This window comes from Aegilops tauschii, chromosome 6 (assembly GCF_002575655.3).
Source record: "Aegilops tauschii subsp. strangulata cultivar AL8/78 chromosome 6, Aet v6.0, whole genome shotgun sequence".
In the NCBI taxonomy this organism is placed as follows: Eukaryota; Viridiplantae; Streptophyta; class Magnoliopsida; order Poales; family Poaceae; genus Aegilops; species Aegilops tauschii.
This window is the reverse complement of record NC_053040.3, coordinates 194536852-194543574: the sequence shown is the minus strand read 5'-3', so window position 1 is coordinate 194543574 and position 6723 is coordinate 194536852. Positions and strand designations below refer to the sequence as shown.

Here is a 6723-nt window from a genome sequence, read left to right as displayed (position 1 = left end):
GTTATAGATGTTGCATGTGAAACTTGGTCCTGGTGTAGTTGTGTAATGGGGCAGCTGAGTGCTGAAGCTATATGATGTTGTACTCTAATGTATTTCAATTATGAAAATGAAATATATTGTGTGCTTAATATGAAATGTCAATTAGATTAATATATAGATTAGGAATAATTGGATAATTAGCCTGCTAATTGGGTTTTTCTATTGCAAACGGTTATTGAGAAAACACCATGTGCGATGCATTCAATAACGCACACAGTTTCTAGGAATAAACCGTGTTAGATTAATGAACAATCACACACAACATCCTCTTGAAAACTGTTTGTGTTAGGCCACCTGGTGCAAACGTTTACCACATAAAAACTGTGTGTGATGGACGGCCTTTGCCACACAGTTTCTTCTACGCACCGTCTGTAATGCATTCAATAAGGCAAACGATAAAATTATTAATATCGTGTGCAATGGCAACGCTATCACAAACGATTTAACGGCAAAAATTGTGTGTGATGTATGTGTGAACGGAAACGTTTTCCTTGGAGCGACTGTGTGGGATGTACATATGAACGGAAACGTTTAGCGGGGACTGACTGTGTGGGATGTACTTGCGACCGGAAACAATTTTGTCATATAATTGTATTTTTTAGCTCTATTGTACGTATTTCCGTATTTGAGCGCTCGCCGGTCGCACACAACATCATTTTGCCGAGCCTGTGTGCCAGGAAGGCATATCCCTGACGGTTCATGGGTCGCGCTGGAAGGACCCCCCTATCGCCCACACTCACTTGGCGACGGTTCCAAAGGTCATCGCGGAAAGGGGTTAAAAACCGTTTGTTTAGCAGCTGCTGTACTAGTGACCTACTTTGAATGCAAAAATTGGAGAGCACTATGCAAAGCTTATGCATTTGAGCCTGATATGCTTATCGCCTTTGATATTCGTCCGGAAGATGATATCTATTTATATATAAAAAGTACTTTATGGGTTAACCAGAAAAAACAGAATTAGCTAAAAATTACCACAAAAATTAGGAACATCTAGCCATTTATTTGATCGACTAACAATTTACATCGTTCGATCTAACTAAGGGAAAATTAATTACCCACCTTTGGCATTACATATCCTACTCGTAGTTATTTTCCTTTGCCATATATTATGTGTAGGCCCATGATATTGAAGAATCAAAGCAAAACGTTTCAAAAAGAAAAAAAATACTCATCCTGAAAAAAAACTCAAAGCTAAAGCTCAAAGGAAAAAATAGACTAAATAATGAACACACGATCAGGTCTTCCCTCATCGCTTGATGTTTCCTTCCTTCCCAGCAAGGCTCCCATCCCATCCTTTCAACTAGCCGCCGCCACAACCTTTGGCCTTGCCCTCCAGCAAATCATCGACCCGCACATGCCTCTGTCTTCTTCCCTTCTTTCTTCCTTCGTCCGCGGAGTGCGAGCAGTAATCGGTGATCTGGTCCTGCGGATGGCTGCCAGCGAAACCATGCTTCAGAAATAGCACACGCAGCCACGTTCAAGCGCGTACTCAGCGATCTGTCATGAGAGATAGTAGATGCAGTCAAGTTGGCGGCGATGTTAGGCTGGACTCACAAGATTGCGCTTTCATGAGAGATAGAAGATGAAGTCAAGTTGGCGGCGATGTTAGGCTGGACTCACAAGATTGCCGCAGGGCAGTGCTTGCACCAGCGGATGCACAAATTGCTATCCATACAAAGGAGCCCATCAATTTCTAGGTATCCTTGCTTTCTGGCACTTAATCTCACCAAGTATCTTTTCTATTTTTTTGGCATTTGTTCAATCGATTTCCTAATAGGTGGAGCGCACAGACTAGGACCTTCGCCTGAAGGTTGTCCGTGGATGCTGCCATGCCACACTCTCCATTGTTCATTGTGCAGTTTCTATTAGAAAATTTCTAACCATATCTTGGTATCTTCGCCTGCCATTCTTACTAATATTTAGTCTAATTAGGTTTTTTTGCTACTGGTGATGATTTTGCAGTAACTGATCCATGCATTAGTTTGTGTTCTCTGTTGTTAGTTTGAAATAGTTGATCTGTAGCAGATTGAAAACAATTGATTTCCTATGAGATGCTGAACTGAGGGTTCCTTTTATGAAAAGTATGCCTTATTATGCAATTACAACTGGAGATATATATAACACGGAACACCTCCGTTTTAGAGTATCTACCTATTATATATAAAAAGTACCCCCTCAGTCCCATAATATAAAATGTTTTTTTACATTATATTAGTGTTAAAAATGTCTTATTATGAGACGGAGGGAGTACTTGACAGGGTAATTAGAATAAAGGTAATTAGCTTAGAAAATCTCACAATAATTAGAAATATGCGACCTTCAATTCGGTGTGCCTATTTCCAATCAACAAGCTACAACCGTTAGATGTTCGTAAACCAGATGGGAACTTTAAATCTCACAATCCCATCAAGTCTGGAACCCATGAGCTATCAAACCATCCCACGATTTATGTAAAAAAACATCCCACGATTGATGTAAAAAACATCCCACGATCAATCCAGAAAAAAGTCCCATGATCAATCCAGAAAAAAATCCCACGATCAGTTAAAAAAACATCCCACAATTATAATCTCACGGCTCCAATAGGTTGAGCGACTAGACCATCCCACAATTTACGATCTCATGACCCCAACAGGTTGAGCGACTAGACCATCCCACAATAGAAACCTCATGATCCCAACAGGTTTGACCATCCATGAGCAATCAGACCATCCCACAATAAAAAGAACAGGCACAAAAAAAAGTTCAGAGATGCAATCTCTCCAAATTCTCACAGTAATGTACAGAGATTTGATTGCCCAAACCAGAGCAATTACGCCTCAAGGGTTAATTGTCCTCTAGACTAGATGATATACCTTGTACATCATCTTCCTCCCGCGAACGACACTTCAAAGTCAACTTCCTCCAACCAGTGGCACTTCGGCATTGTCTTCCTCCAGCGGACACCGGCTGGCTCCATCGAGCAATCAGACCACCTCAAGTAAGTACCAACTGCACGAAATTAATCAGGCCTATTAAGGATCAATAATACTTCAATTATACTTTAGGAAGTGCTCATCTAACAACATCTGACATGTTAGATCGGAAGGTTAATTATATTGAAATAGAAAAACTATCATGTGTATTCTAGATTAAGTAATGCAATTTTATAGGTGTGGGTTCATGTCTTAATGGTGATGCCATGGATGTTGGTTCCCGTGTATTCACGTTAAGATAATATACTCTAGAAGACTAGAACCACACTGCAGTTATAACAGACAAAAATGGGATTGCTTGCTGCGATATAGAGAAACACATATGGTGCATCAGATGGTTTTCATATTCGACCAACCTCAAATTCGATATTGGGTTTCTGTCTTAATGCCACAGCTCCATTCTGAAACAAAAGATCAAATCAATAGTCAAAAAATATATTCATTCATAATATGGTTTCATATATCTATTCCAGTTAAAAAAATCTTAAATTTACTTTGTGATCACATAATCACTAGAGGCCATTGCAAAATAAAATTTTGTATTTATAAAGTTGTCATGTCGTTATATACTTACTTTACTAATCAACATTTTGTTCTTATATTTTTAGGGCCTCAAGGAATATGGCACCCAAACCACTGAATTCATTGACTACACGAAGCGAGACATGGACCATCAAAGTCAAAGTCTCAAAGTCTTACGACTTTAGGACACAATTAACTTATCAACTAATGAACTCATTAGCACTGTTAAGATTTTGTGAGATAAAAAGGTCCAAGTATTACATATATAATGTCTCTTCAGTTTTCCTTTTATGAAGCTAGCTAATGTTCTCTCTGTGTAGGGCAATGCAATCCATGCTTCTATTGGGAACAAACTGTTAATAAATTTAAAGCAAAAAAAGAGGACTCCATCTACATAATTAAGACCTTGAAAGTTTGAGAGTATGAATACTGCCGACCATTGAAGAACAATATCAAAATCAGTTTTCCTTTTTGATACAACAGGGATGGAAGTGGATAAAGAAAAATCAAAGTTTTTGGACTAACACTTCAAATTTTGCTTATAGTGATACCTTGGAGAGTAGGGTGAATACTTATAAACAGTGCTCAGGTATGACCAGACTCCAATACCAAAGAACAAGCATTGATCAATTAGATTTATAAACATGATTTGATTAGTACAATGGAACCAATAGAGCGGGTACAAAAAAAGGGACGAGCATTCTTCGAACTTCAAACATCCGTGAGATTGGATTTGTTAATCTAAAATGTGGAAAAGATGGTGTGGCTATTAGTGTATGTATGTGTGAATTAAGCATGGCAGTGGGAAGCATCTTCAGTATCAAATGTGGTCATCGGGATCCTTGTCAGTAGTTAATGATGATAATTAGTGCTGGCAGGCATGGTTGACATGGACAACCTAATGGGAGACCTGTTATCAGGTAAACCGATACAAAAGGAGCAACTCAAGATGCTGAACTTGGTTCATTGTTCAGGGATGGTTACCACTAATAAATACTAAAATGTGCTTCATGAAATGTGGAATTATTTGATTCCAGCTGATAAAAGAGATAAAAAACATCTTTCCGGTTCATATTTACGCCTTTCCTCGGTATGGCATCCGGTTTGGACCATTCTTTATAGCACTGTGATGAACTGATGATAGGTCTCTATGCTTTATAATGTTGTGATGATAGGTCTCTATACTGTTATGATAGAGCTAAAGGAAATTACTCTGAACAAAACATCCACCAATTCAATGGAACTGATATATTACCGGGATATATTCTTGTCATCTCTTTTTTATCATTCTAGCTACCACATGTAGCGACCAGACCTCAAACAGTCGGTGCTGCTGTGCACAAGTGTCATCCCTGCATCAGTAATGCTGACACGCACAGTACAAATGGAGGATTTATAACAGAGTAGCAATCACACACTTATTACAATGAATATCTCAAAAGAGAATAAGTATGATAAATATGGCTTAAGGCCATCTAAAAACGATAACAGCGGAAGGCTTCGAAGATAAGTGAGTCCATCAACTCCAACGGCATCACTGAGTATAAGATCACGACCTAAGGCACCTTACTCGTCGTCTGAAAAGTCTACAACATGAAACGTTGCAGCCCGAAAACGGGTCAGCACATGGAATATGCTGGCAATATAACACATAGAGAAAAATGAACATAATAATGCTATACTACATGCATATATGGCTGGTGGAAAGCTCTATGGTTACAGTTTTGCGAAAAGCCAATTTTTCCCTACTACAAAGGAATAAGTTATGTTTAACTATCATGGTGGTTGTTAAACATTGAGAAGGTACCTCCAACTCAATCCCAATTAAGTATCTTCATTAACCCAACAAAATTAATTAAAGTAACATGGTGATGAGATTCACATGATAATCCAGATACTAGATACTCAAGTTGTCCATAACCGGGGACACGGCTAACCATGATTAGTTTGTACACTCTGCAGAGGTTTGTGCACTTTTCCCCACAAGACTTGATCGCCTCCGCTTGATTCTCGCACTGCATGATGTTTCAGAAACGGATGACCGAGACACAGTCTTTCAGAAGCGTTAACTCTCTACTCCGGGTAGACCGTACCACCTACATCCCCTACATCTGCTAGTCTACCTCTTCAAGAGCTCACACAACTTAATCAACTATGCTAGAGCCCATAATAGCTTGTGGCTACACACGGAAGTTTCTAGCATGAAAAATCTCATGATCCCTTTTAGCCTGGGTGGCGGTCCATAGGATGATCACACGGGTACCCCGGGATATCCAAAAATACAGGCAGCACTGGGTTCCCCAGGTGCCTCAATCCACCCAGATGTGAGTTTTAGTTGCCACCTTAAGTAAACCATTATTAACAATCTCACATCTGTCATGAATATCTCTCAAACCCAATCCACGTCTACGAGCATAGCATGGCAATATAAGCAACGTAGAAGTAACTCCCAAGGGTTTGATAAATAAAACCGGTAATAGGTACTACCACAACTACTTTCCAATACCCACAATTTAATTAGATCCTAACCATGCAATGTTTGAGGATTGAACTAATGCAATAAAATCTGGGTATGGAAAAGTATGATCACAGTGTTACTTGCCTTGCTGATGATCCGCGAAACCTAGAGATTCGAAGTAACAAGCGGCGCACTCCGGGTACTCTATCGCAAACAAACAAGCAAACAATAAGTACTCATCTAATGCAAAGGTAAAACTCGAATAAAAGATACAACCAGAAAGTTCAACTTAAGAACTCTGGTTTGCAAAAAGAATCAAATCGAACGAAGCAACGAAAGTCAAACGGCGAAAGAAACAAGCTTCGTTTACTAATCTGGATCTAGGTCCAATTTTACAGTAGCAAAAACTTGTTTGAGTAGGTTAAACAGGAAGAGAATTTCGAGACGAAACTCTAGGCGCTTGAATCGCCTGATTCCGATAAACGAGCGAAAAGTTAAACGAAAACGAAGATCCGATCAGGAATCGGGATCTGGAAAAAATCGCGGAAAAATCCGACGAAAAAGAAAACTGACGAACGGTTAAACGAACAAACGTTCGTTAACAGCGAAAATCCGACGAACACGTTCGATAAAACGAACGGGTTGGTGAACGTTCACTAAATAATAAAACCAAAAAAAATAAACCGATCTAGGGTCTAGAAAAAAAAAACGAACGGTTTTTTTTAGAAA

The 6723-nt window shown here is 39.2% G+C and overlaps 1 long non-coding RNA gene across 1 annotated transcript; it reads right to left on the bottom strand.

Moving 5' to 3' along the window:
• Nucleotides 1-2564: 2564 nt before the first annotated feature.
• On the bottom strand, nt 2565-4586 carry LOC120966368 (uncharacterized). The gene is made up of 2 exons (XR_005759884.3): nt 3371-4586; nt 2565-3030 (listed from the first exon to the last, which is right to left on the bottom strand). It is a non-coding gene; the product is annotated as an uncharacterized lncRNA (long non-coding RNA).
• Between the last annotated feature and the right edge of the window lie 2137 nt (nt 4587-6723).